Genomic DNA, 12,853 nt, shown 5'->3' on the forward strand with positions numbered 1-12,853 from the left:
TTCAAAGTGATAAGAATGGAATTGATATTTTGCGTGGTATTGCACACATTGTGGATTCAAATGTGATGCCTATGAAGAGTTGTGCCGAAACCTTAGGTTATACACAACCTCCTACCCAAGTCAATCATTCTATTCCTTTGATGACTTCTATTGCTAGCATACCTACCTTTACATCAAACATAATGGCTACTTCTACACAAGACATTCCTCCTATGATCACTAGTCATGGGGGCAACCCTTCTTCTTCAATTAACCCTCTTCCTTCATTCAATCCGACTTCTTCATTCATTCCTCCAATGAGTGTTCCTATTACATCTTCACAAATGAACATGACGCAAGGGGGCAATTCATTTAACCATTCCATTCCTCCTTGTAGTGTTCCTCTTGTACAATTATCTCCTATGACTAATTATCATAGAGTCCCACCACCTTACTCTTTACCTTCTTTCAATAACATAACACCTCCATCTCAATCTAACACATCCAATATGAATTCTTCGACTGAAGCGACCATTAACAATCTAGCACAAACTGTCTCTTCTTTACAGCAACAAATTGCCTCTATGAATCAATCTAAGTTTAGTGTGCCCACATTTGATGTTGCGAGCCCACTTTCTCTTGACATTGTTCGAGCTATCCCTCCTAAACATGTTGAAATCCCGCATTTGGAGCTTTATAATGGTAAAGGAGATCCTCTAACACATGTTAAGACTTTTCAAACAATTTGTACTGATTTTGCTTACGACCAAAGGTTGCTTGCAAAAATGTTTACTAGAACATTAAGAGACAAAGCCCTACAATGGTATTGCTCGTTGCCTTCTTATTCTATTATTTCTTTTGAACAACTTGCAAATGCTTTCATTCAACAATTTCAAAATAATATAAGTCCTAAAGTTACTTTGATTGATTTAATGCATTGTAAACAAGGTGTTAAAGAAAAAGTGACTGATTTCATTGGTAGATATAAGCATTTGTATGCTCAAATTTCTTTTCCAGTGCCTGACAATGATATTCAAAGAATCTTTATTTCTAATTTACAAAAAGATATTCGAGACAAACTTCTGTTTTCTGAGTTTACTTCTTTCCAACAGTTGTGTGCAACTCTTCACAATTATCAACTGACTGTGAGTCAAATGGAACAATCACATCCTATGGCTCCGAGTGATAAGGGTGATAGCAGTCAACAACCATTTGGGAAGTTTAAACCGAACAGAGATTCCATCAAATTCAATGAAAACATCATCAACAACAATGTGAATGCAGCATCAGGTGTGCCTCCTATTTCTAAATTTTTCAAGAGAGAAAGAAAGTATACTCCTTTGAATGAATCATTGCATAGTATTATGAATAAGTTATTGGAACAAAATGTGCTTACTCTTCCTCCTATAAGACAAATTGATCCTGCAAAGATTACTTCACCTTATTTTGATAACAAAGCCTTTTGTCAATTTCATCGTCAGCCTGCTCATGATACTGAAAAATGTTTTTCTTTAAAGGGTAAAATTCAGGATTTGATTGATAATAATACTATTTCTATTTCTGGAGTGAATGATAAAGGCAACACATCTGTAGCTCCTCCTAACCAGAATCTTCAGATTTTCACTGATCCATTGCCTTCTCATACCTCTAATGCAATTGAGGCTAATGATTCCTCTCTTTCATCTGATGGTCTTGTGTCTATGACCCCGAATGTGATTTACTTTGTAGAGCAACAAGAAATCCCTGAAGAACCTTCCATCACATTTGATTCCAGTGAAACCATTAGGGCACCTGATGGTCCTTTATACATAGTTGCAAAAGTCAAGAATACACCTTGCCGTGGAGTGCTTATTGATCCTTCGTGCATGATTAATGTTATTACTGAAGAATTTCTTTTTACTTTGCAATTGAATCAAGTGATCTATGACAAAACAGATGTGATTGTAAAATTATTTGATGCATTTTCTTCTCCTGCAATTGGTTCTATTACATTGCCTATTGAGGTCCATAACAAATCCCTTGATGTGAACTTTGCTATTATTCCATCTTCCGAACAATTTCGTGTGAAGCTTGGCTATCCTTGGCTATCTTCCATGAAAGCTATTGCTTCTCCTATTCACAAGTGTTTGAAATTTCCCCATAATGGTGAAGTTGTTACTGTCAATCATAGTCTCTTTAAACCAGCTGAAAGAACTTCTAGCGTTCCTATTGATTACTTTTGGCCTAAACAATTCCAATCTCTTCCCCCGCGAAGTGATCATCTTTTCAAATCTTATCAAAAGTGGAAAACAGATATGATCTTATCTCTAAGTGAACCTAGAACACCTAAACTTGACATTCCTATCATTCTTGAGAAGGAAGTTCTTCCTTTAAAAGATAAAACTAATGTCTTTCCTCAAGAAGATTCCCAACCCATCCCTATGGATGTGACTATTTCTATGCCTAATAAACCTTCTAAAAGTAGACCTATACCTCCTCGTCATAATGGACTTGGTCTTCTCCCTAAACCAAAAATTCCTCCTTTATATGGAGCAGTCCCTCCTCCTTCTTTTTATAGAGAGAAGAGACCTTCCTCTTCTCCTATTATCCAGCCTAAGAGACCACAACCTAAACACCCAAGTGCTAAGGATGAGAACATTCCTCCTCTTCAATCTTCTCCACTTCCTACTAAGACTAGACGAAATTGTTCTGCACGTGAACGCCGACGAAAGCGTCGTCTTAGAGCTCAAGCAGCTGCTTCTCAAACTTTGCAATCTCCAAAAACACCTTCAACAAGCATTATTCCATTTTCTCCTCAGCCGGACATTGAGCCTAAATCTCCTAAACATAAGATGCATGATGGTCTTGATCCTGTGTGAGTTAAAGATCCTATTTTTATAAATCTTGATGACGATATAGATGAAAATGTTATGCATGATGAAAATGTTACTCCTCTTGCTTCTGATAGTGAATATGAACTTGTTGATGTTGATAACCATTTACTAATGAATTTTCTAAAGCACTTATCTTAGCTCCTAGACAAGAACAATGTGGCTCGGAACATGAACATAGCCCTTGTTTGGATCTTGTGATAGCTCCATCTGCTGTGTTGGATGTTCCTCCTCTAGCGTGTTCCCTGCCTTCCCGAAACATTGATCAGCAAGATCGGGGGGTAGATGATGTGCTAGACTAGTTACATTAGCATAGCAGATTCTCTCCCCCTCTCTTTTGTTACTTCTTCTATGTATTATTCTCATTCTTCTATTTGTTGTCCTTGGTGTTGTCTACTTGAGGACGATGCAAAGCATTGAGATCTCTCGGTCTCTCTCATGTTAACTCAAAAGACACATGTGTTCCCTTCTTCTAGGTGACCTTCCTTGATTGGGGAATGAAGAACAATTATGCATACATACATATGATATATATACATGAATTATCATACAGCATACTGACCTGGAGGAAAGTGAAGTCACCTCGTGCTTTATGTTTTGTGTCTATTATCCTTAGGTTTATCTCACACTTGGGGGCTAAATCCTTGCGATAACGTGCTCCTTTCTCATTTCTTATGTGTATCACTACGTTAAAACAATCACCCCCGGTGAGGCGTGTGCGATCGCTTTAACGTAGGGGGGCATACATCCCGTTCATATCTTTTCAAGATACTTGAAAATTTCTTGGTAAATTTAACCTTGCCTTGAAAATTTTTGATATCTTTCTTGCATGACTCATAGTGAGGGAATCTTACTACTGACAGTCATGGTTCTCCCTCGTGATCTTCCCTTTTACTTTGTCAATCGAAGTCGTAAGATCCTTAGTCCACTGGGGGCTAGGTGTATCTTGCCTCTTTGACGTGGTGAAAGTCTTTCAATGTTGTTTCCTTGTACTTTACCGGAAGTATGAGCATACATACTCCCGCTAAAGTGGGGGCTAAATGTAGCGTCCTAAAATTGTGACACTTGCAATTTCGACTGCATTTCGGTCTTCACGATGGCGACGCAACACGCAACCTGAATGGAGACCCCAAAACTTGCTCGCAACACTGAAAACTGCATTTTTCAAACACCCTGGCCTGAACCTCCTTGCACCCTGCTGTCCCGAGAGGTGGGACCAGAGCACCCAGCGCCCTGGTCCCCAGGACCATGGCTCCCAGCGCCCTAGTCCCTGGGTCCTATTTTGGGCCCCCCCTACGTTAAAGCGATCGCACACGCCTCACTGGGGGTGATTGTTTTAACGTAGTGATACACATAAGAAATGAGAAAGGAGCACGTTATCGCAAGGATTTAGCCCCCAAGTGTGAGATAAACCCAACGATAATAGACACAAAACATAGAGCACGAGGTGACTTCACTTTCCTCGGGGTCAGTATGCTGTATGATAATTCATGTATATATATCATATGTATGTATGCATAATTGTTCTTCATTCCCCAATCAAGGAAAGTCACCTACAAGAAGGGAACACATGTGTCTTTTGAGTCAACATGAGAGAGACCGAGAGATCTCAATGCTTTGCATCATCCTCAAGTAGACAACACCAAGGACAAAAAATAGAAGAATGAGAATAATACATAGAAGAAGTAACAAAAGAGAGGGGGAGAGAATCTGCTATGCTAATGTAACTAGTCTAGCACGTCATCTACCCCCCGATCTTGCTGATCAATGTTTCGGGAAGGCAGGGAACACGCTAGAGGAGGAACATCCAACACAGCAGATGGAGCTATCACAAGATCCAAACAAGGGCTATGTTCATGTTCCGAGCCACATTGTTCTTGTCTAGGAGCTAAGATAAGTGCTTTAGAAAATTCATTAGATAAATGGTTATCAACATCAACAAGTTCATATTCACTATCAGAAGCAAGAGGAGTAACATTTTCATCATGCATAACATTTTCATCTATATCGTCATCAAGATTTATAAAAATAGGATCTTTAACTCGCACAGGATCAAGACCATCATGCATCTTATGTTTAGGAGATTTAGGCTCAATGTCCGGCTGAGGAGAAAATGGAATAATGCTTGTTGAAGGTGTTTTTGGAGATTGCAAAGTTTGAGAAGCAGCTGCTTGAGCTCTAAGACGACGCTTTCGTCGGCGTTCACGTGCAGAACAATTTCGTCTAGTCTTAGTAGGAAGTGGAGAAGATTGAAGAGGAGGAATGTTCTCATCCTTAGCACTTGGGTGTTTAGGTTGTGGTCTCTTAGGCTGGATAATAGGAGAAGAGGAAGGTCTCTTCTCTCTATAAAAAGAAGGAGGAGGGACTGCTCCATATAAAGGAGGAATTTTTGGTTTAGGGAGAAGACCAAGTCCATTATGACGAGGAGGTATAGGTCTACTTTTAGAAGGTTTATTAGGCATAGAAATAGTCACATCCATAGGGATGGGTTGGGAATCTTCTTGAGGAAAGACATTAGTTTTATCTTTTAAAGGAAGAACTTCCTTCTCAAGAATGATAGGAATGTCAAGTTTAGGTGTTCTAGGTTCACTTAGAGATAAGATCATATCTGTTTTCCACTTTTGATAAGATTTGAAAAGATGATCACTTCGCGGGGGAAGAGATTGGAATTGTTTAGGCCAAAAGTAATCAATAGGAACGCTAGAAGTTCTTTCAGCTGGTTTAAAGAGACTATGATTGACAGTAACAACTTCACCATTATGGGGAAATTTCAAACACTTGTGAATAGGAGAAGCAATAGCTTTCATGGAAGATAGCCAAGGATAGCCAAGCTTCACACGAAATTGTTCGGAAGATGGAATAATAGCAAAGTTCACATCAAGGGATTTGTTATGGACCTCAATAGGCAATGTAATAGAACCAATTGCAGGAGAAGAAAATGCATCAAATAATTTTACAATCACATCTGTTTTGTCATAGATCACTTGATTCAATTGCAAAGTAAAAAGAAATTCTTCAGTAATAACATTAATCATGCACGAAGGATCAATAAGCACTCCACGGCAAGGTGTATTCTTGACTTTTGCAACTATGTATAAAGGACCATCAGGTGCCCTAATGGTTTCACTGGAATCAAATGTGATGGAAGGTTCTTCAGTGATTTCTTGCTGCTCTACAAAGTTAATCACATTCGGGGTCATAGACACAAGACCATCAGATGAAAGAGAGGAATCATTAGCCTCAATTGCATTAGAGGTATGAGAAGGCAATGGATCAGTGAAAATCTGAAGATTTTGGTTAGGAGGAGCTATAGATGTGTTGCCTTTATCATTCACTTCAGAAACAGAAATAGTATTATTATCAATCAAATCCTGAATTTTACCCTTTAAAGAAAAACATTTTTCAGTATCATGACCAGGCTGATGATGAAATTGACAAAAGGCTTTGTTATCAAAATAAGGTGAAGTAATCTTTGCAGGATCAATTTGTCTTATAGGAGGAAGAGTAAGCACATTTTGTTCCAATAACTTATTCATAATACTATGCAATGATTCATTCAAAGGAGTATACTTTCTTTCTCTCTTGAAAAATTTAGAAATAGGAGGCACACCTGATGCTGCATTCACATTGTTGTTGATGATGTTTTCATTGAATTTGATGGAATCTCTGTTCGGTTTAAACTTCCCAAATGGTTGTTGACTGCTATCACCCTTATCACTCGGAGCCATAGGATGTGATTGTTCCATTTGACTCACAGTCAGTTGATAATTGTGAAGAGTGGCACACAACTGTTGGAAAGAAGTAAACTCAGAAAACAGAAGTTTGTCTCGAATATCTTTTTGTAAATTAGAAATAAAGATTCTTTGAATATCATTGTCAGGTACTGGAAAAGAAATTTGAGCATACAAATGCTTATATCTACCAATGAAATCAGTCACTTTTTCTTTAACACCTTGTTTACAATGCATTAAATCAATCAAAGTAACCTTAGGACTTATATTGTTTTGAAATTGTTGAATGAAAGCATTTGTAAGTTGTTCGAAAGAAGTAATAGAATAAGAAGGCAATGAGCAATACCATTGTAGGGCTTTGTCTCTTAATGTTCTAGTAAATAGTTTTGCAAGCAACCTTTGGTCATAAGCAAAATCAGTACAAATTGTTTGAAAAGTCTTAACATGTGTTAGAGGATCTCCTTTACCATTATAAAGCTCCAAATGCGGGATTTCAACATGTTTAGGAGGGATAGCTCGAACAATGTCAAGAGAAAGTGGGCTCGCAACATCAAATGTGGGCACACTAAACTTAGATTGATTCATAGAGGCAATTTGTTGCTTTAAAGAAGAGACAGTTTGTGCAAGATTGTTAATGGTCGCTTCAGTCAAAGAATTCATATTGGATGTGTTAGATTGAGATGGAGGTGTTATGTTATTGAAAGAAGGTAAAGAGTAAGGTGGTGGGACTCTATGATAATTAGTCATAGGAGATAATTGGACAAGAGGAACACTACAAGGAGGAATGGAATGGTTAAATGAATTGCCCCCTTGCGTCATGTTCATTTGTGGAGATATAATAGGGACACTCATTGAAGGAATGAATGAAGAAGTCGGATTAAATGAAGGAAGAGGGTTAATTGAAGAAGAAGGTTTGCCCCCATGACTAGTGATCACAGGAGGAATGTCTTGTGTAGAAGTAGCCATTATGTTTGATGTAAAAGTAGGTATACTAGCAATAGGAGTCGTCAAAGGAATAGAATGATTGTCTTGAGTAGGAGGTTGTGTATAACCCAAATTTTCAGCACAACTCTTCATAGGCATCACATTCGAATCCACAATGTGTGCAATACCACGCAAAATATCAATTCCATTCTTATCACTTTGAAGCATACGTTTTAGACCCTCAATTAAAGGAAGAGCTTGACTATCAGGGTATTCTTGAGACATCCATTGTCGAAAATCGTCAAATTGGTTATCCAATTTCGAAAGTTGTTCTACAGAAACCTCATGGAGAGCTTCTTCATCATTAGGAGGATTAGAGGAATTACCCATGTCCTCGTTAAAAAGGCTATTCAAATTAGGTTCCATCTCCTCAGTAGTTAAACCTCGGAAAGACTTAATTCTACCCTTGTAGCGTGTTCACCATGTTGGCCTCATAAAGAAAATATATATGTTGGCTTCCTCCGGGATCACGAAGTGTATTATGCATTATCCTGATGATCATATTTGACGTCGACCTACATGCTACCTCCAATTCCAAAAATTATTTTACCATGTCCCATAATATCTTAACCAGGTCCTAAATATAGGTTACAGGTACCAAGACTAATGGGTTAACAAGAATAAACAATAAGGTGTATACCAGTTGGCCCAATCAAGAGAAAATAATAAAGAAATGATTCCGGATGAGAAATACCAATGCCTAAAGATGAGTTGACATCAATGACAACCCAAAATGTAATTTACCTCAAAAGGTGACTACCGGATGAGTGTCAATAGCCAACAGTTTCAGCACCAAAATCAGGTGAGAACCCATTGACTGTATCTAAACCACCCTTCCTAACCCATTTCTTCTTGTACTGCTCTCTAATCTCTTCAGCCTTTGCTTTTCCCTTATCATCTGACTTTTTTTTTTTTCATAACATTCTTGTTTATATTCTTGCTTCTATAGAATTTAGCAATTTGACCGGATTTGTTGCAAGCATAGAAAACAATGTTGTTTCTATGATTAGGCCTAGAATTACCTTGATTTCCCCTTGATCTGCATTGATTAGCAATATTTCCAAATCTTCCACAAGCATAGCATCTTATATATCTCCTAGTTATGGTCATTCTTCTACATTCAATTGACTTATGACCATATTTATTGCAATTGAAACATTGTCCAACGAATGATGAATTATTCTGATTTTCCCTATTTTTCTATTGGCTTGCCATATGACCAAATTTATTGCAAATAAAGAATTTTCCATTAAATTTATAGGCATTAGGTTGTCTTACCTAAGATCTCTTGTTCTTTTGATGATTTCTTTGACCAGATCCAAAGATTTCTCCTTTCTCAAATCCAAGTCTTCCCATATCATCTTTATTCTTATGACTTTGTAGCATCTCATCCATCTTAGCTAAGTGAGCATTTAATTTTTCTTTGTACTCCTTAGTAGTGGTAAGTTCATCTCCTAGAATCATGATCTGCCTTTCAAGCTCTTGCTCGTTATTCCTAGATTGTATCAATTCAAGCTTCAGTGGGTCAAATTCATGATTAAGTCTACAACGTTCATCATATCTATCTTTTAGTGACTAAGTCAAACTCTCCTCATTCTTCTTCCTATCTTCAATCTCCTTTGTCAGTTTCATCACAATGGATTGCATTTCATTCTTCAAGACTGCATTATCTCTAGCAAGTTTTTTGCATCCATTTGTATTATCTTTTAAGGATTGGTCATCAATGCTTTGGTCTTCTTTATCCTTGAGTTTGTCCATAAGCTCCTTTCTCTTTTCTATAGATGTGTTCACTTTTTCCTTCAAGGACTCAATGAAGTCTTTAGCATTGCTCAAATTTCTTCTCAAGTTGTTTGCTTCTTTTCTTGTTGTACCTAGATCTTCAAGTGCCACAGTAAGTTATTTTTGCAAACCGGATTGCATTGCTTCACTATCCTGGATCTTCCTCAAAGGAACTAGGCTCTGATACCAATTGTTGGAATCAATGAAAACTAAAAGGGAGGGGAAATGCATGTACTACAATCTATAACTTTCTTTAACTGATTCTTAAACCACTAGATGCAAATGAATAAAAGTAAAGTGTAGAAACTCATCACAAACAAGCATAAAACCATAAAACCAAAATTTTTACATGGAAACCCGAAAAGGGAAAAACCACGGTGGGATTGAGACCCACAATATTATATTGCTATTATCGGGAGTATAATAATATTACAAGGGAATGCACATGCATTTAGGAACACTGCATAGAGCTCAATGCTCAATTACAAAGGAGAGTGTTGCAACCCCCGGAGGACTCACTATCCTACAAATGATTACAAATGATAATTGATTGTTAAAACCGATGAATAGCATCTACAAATACCAAAATGCAGTTCTGGTTAAGAACAAGGAGTCTTCTTCCACTATTTTGGCACACTGCTCTGTTCTACTCTATTCTATTACATATTGGAGCATAAATCTAAGGATAGCACACATGAAACTATGCACAGATGCTCATACAATCTTTGCACACCACCATCGAACACCAAAATGCTCATATAGACTGGTCTAATATATATACATTTGTTAATTTATGTAATTCATGCATTATTATTTTCTCAATGTGTAATTCATGCATTGTTATTTTACAAATATATAATTCATACATTATTTGTCTATTAAGGTGCAAATAGATGGCACGGTGATGGTAGGGTGTTGAAAATTTGAGTGACCTAGGGACCCAACTAACACCATTCCTAGCATAAAAATTCTCACATAGACACACTCACACAAATGGTTCGTGGATACAAAAAATAGAATGAGATTTACCCTATCTTGCAACTTTGCATTGTGAGCTACTAACAATATTTGCATCAATAGAAAAATTGTTGCCCTGAGAAAATGGCTTTATCTCTTCAAAATCTAAGATAGGTGTGACGTAGGAAATCGGAAATGAGAATCAAAAACATTAACATTAGGCAACCACAAACCTAATTGCAAATGAAATTAACTCCTATCACATTCAATGAAAGAATTGAAGATAAGATGTAAGCAAGAAATGCAAACCAAATACAATCTCCTTCAATTGACCTCCATTTTGTTTCTTTCTCCTTCAAATATGTTGTGAATCTCACCTACAAAGCACAATTGTATTGAAAGCAAAATTTGCAAGCAAAATTCACTGCGTAAGGATGCTCGAAATGTGGTTCAAAATATAGAAAAGATTGATGAATTTATAGAAGATTGAAGACAAGATTGGAGAATCAAGATGGATTAAAAAAGATGGCATAAACTTTTTCAAATTTTAAATTGAGATTAAAAAGATATTTTCCAAGAAGATAAATCAAGAAAATTAGAAGCTAACTGGTTGTTTACATTTTCAATTTTTAGGAAGATATGATAATGATTTTTTGAAAATCACATAAAGCAGATGATGACATACTTTCCATTTTTGAAAATTGGGAGAATATGAGAAAATAATTGATTTAAATTGGATAATGATTTATTTTAATTTTTAAAATCATTTTCTCGATTTATTGCCATTTTTGAATTTGGATGAGGATAATTAGAATTAAATCAATTAAATAAATAAATAAATATTTGTTTCCATTCTTGATTTTTGGAAGAAGATAATTAAGATTTTATTAAATAAATAGACATTTATTTAATTATGATTAAATAATTAGCTTATTAAATAATTTAAAGAAATTATTCAATTATGAGAAAAATGAAATTGAATTTAATTAAATAATAAAGATTATTTAATTAAAGTGGGATTGAACTAATCAAATAATAAAGATTATTCAATTAATGTTAGGAAATGAATGATTAATGATGACATGATTTAAATGATTATGAAAATAGAAAATTTGAATTAGAAGAATGACACTTGACCAATTAATCGATTAAGGCAAAAATGTTAGTAAGTTAGTGTGCGCAAGCATGGTGCAATTTTTGGGTGTCTACAATAGGTTATTGTATAGGGTCCTAAAATGTTCTTGTGGGTTTAAATGGATCATTTGTATGTGCCCCCGATTTGGAGAAATAGCCCATCAAAGTTTGACATTTTTATGAACTTAGGGTACTCAAGAGATGGCGTCGCTACAGTAGGGCACTCAACATTCAGGTGACCTAGGGACCTGACTAAGACCATACCTAGCATAAAAATGCATAATTGGACACGCTCGCACTAACGATTCATGGATATGACAAATAGTGTGATATTTACCCTATCTTGCAAATTTGCATTGCGCATGACTGACGATATTTGCATCAACAGGAAAAATTATTTCCCTAAGAAAATAGCTTTGTCTCTTCAAAATTTATGATAGGTTATTGTAGAGGGGCCTAACATGGCCATGTGGGTTCAAACAAATCATTTGTGCATGCCCCAAATTCCTAGAAACAACCTGTCAAAGTTTGATAATTTTTAGAACATAGGGCACTCAAGAGATGGCATTGTGACAGTAGCGTGTTGAATGTTCAGGTGACCTCGGGACCTGACCAAGACAATTCTTAGCATGAAAATGGCCACTTAAATATGCCCGCAATGGCTATTAATGGATACAACAAACAAAACATGATTTACCCTATCTTGCAATTTTGTACTATGTGCGACTAACGATATTTGCATCAACAAAAAAATCATTATCCTAAGAAAATGGTTTTGTCTCTTCAAAATCTAAGAGAGGTTATTATATAGGGTCCTAACATGGCCATGTCAATTCAAATGGATCATTTGTACATGTCCTAGATTCTGAAAATAACCCATCAAAGTTTGACATTATTTTGAACTTAGGGCACTCAAGAGATGTCATCGTGACAATAGGGCGCTCAATGTTCAGGTGACCTAGGGACCTAATCAGGACCATGCTAAGCATAAAAATTCCCACTCAAACATGCTTGCACTGATGATTCATGGATATGACAAATAGTATGAGATTTGGCCTATCTTGCAACTTTGCATTGCACATGAGAGAAGATATTTGCATCAACATAAAAAGTGTTTCCCTAAGAAAATGGCTTTGTCTCTTTGAAATATGAGAGATTATTGTAGAGGGTCCTAATGTGGCCCTGTTGGTTCAAATGGATCATTTATGAATGCTCTAGATTCTACAAAACAGCTCATCAAATTTTGACAATTTCTTGAACTTAAGGTACTCAAGAGATGGTGTCGCGACAGTAGGGTGCTCAACTTTCGGGTGACCTAGGGACCCGACCAGGACCATGCCTAGCATAAAAATTCCCAATCGGGAATTCTTTCCCTAACAATCCATGGGTATGACAAATAATACGATATTTACCCTATCT

The sequence above is a fragment of the Cryptomeria japonica genome, chromosome 7 (assembly GCF_030272615.1).
Source record: "Cryptomeria japonica chromosome 7, Sugi_1.0, whole genome shotgun sequence".
Classification (NCBI taxonomy): Eukaryota; Viridiplantae; Streptophyta; class Pinopsida; order Cupressales; family Cupressaceae; genus Cryptomeria; species Cryptomeria japonica.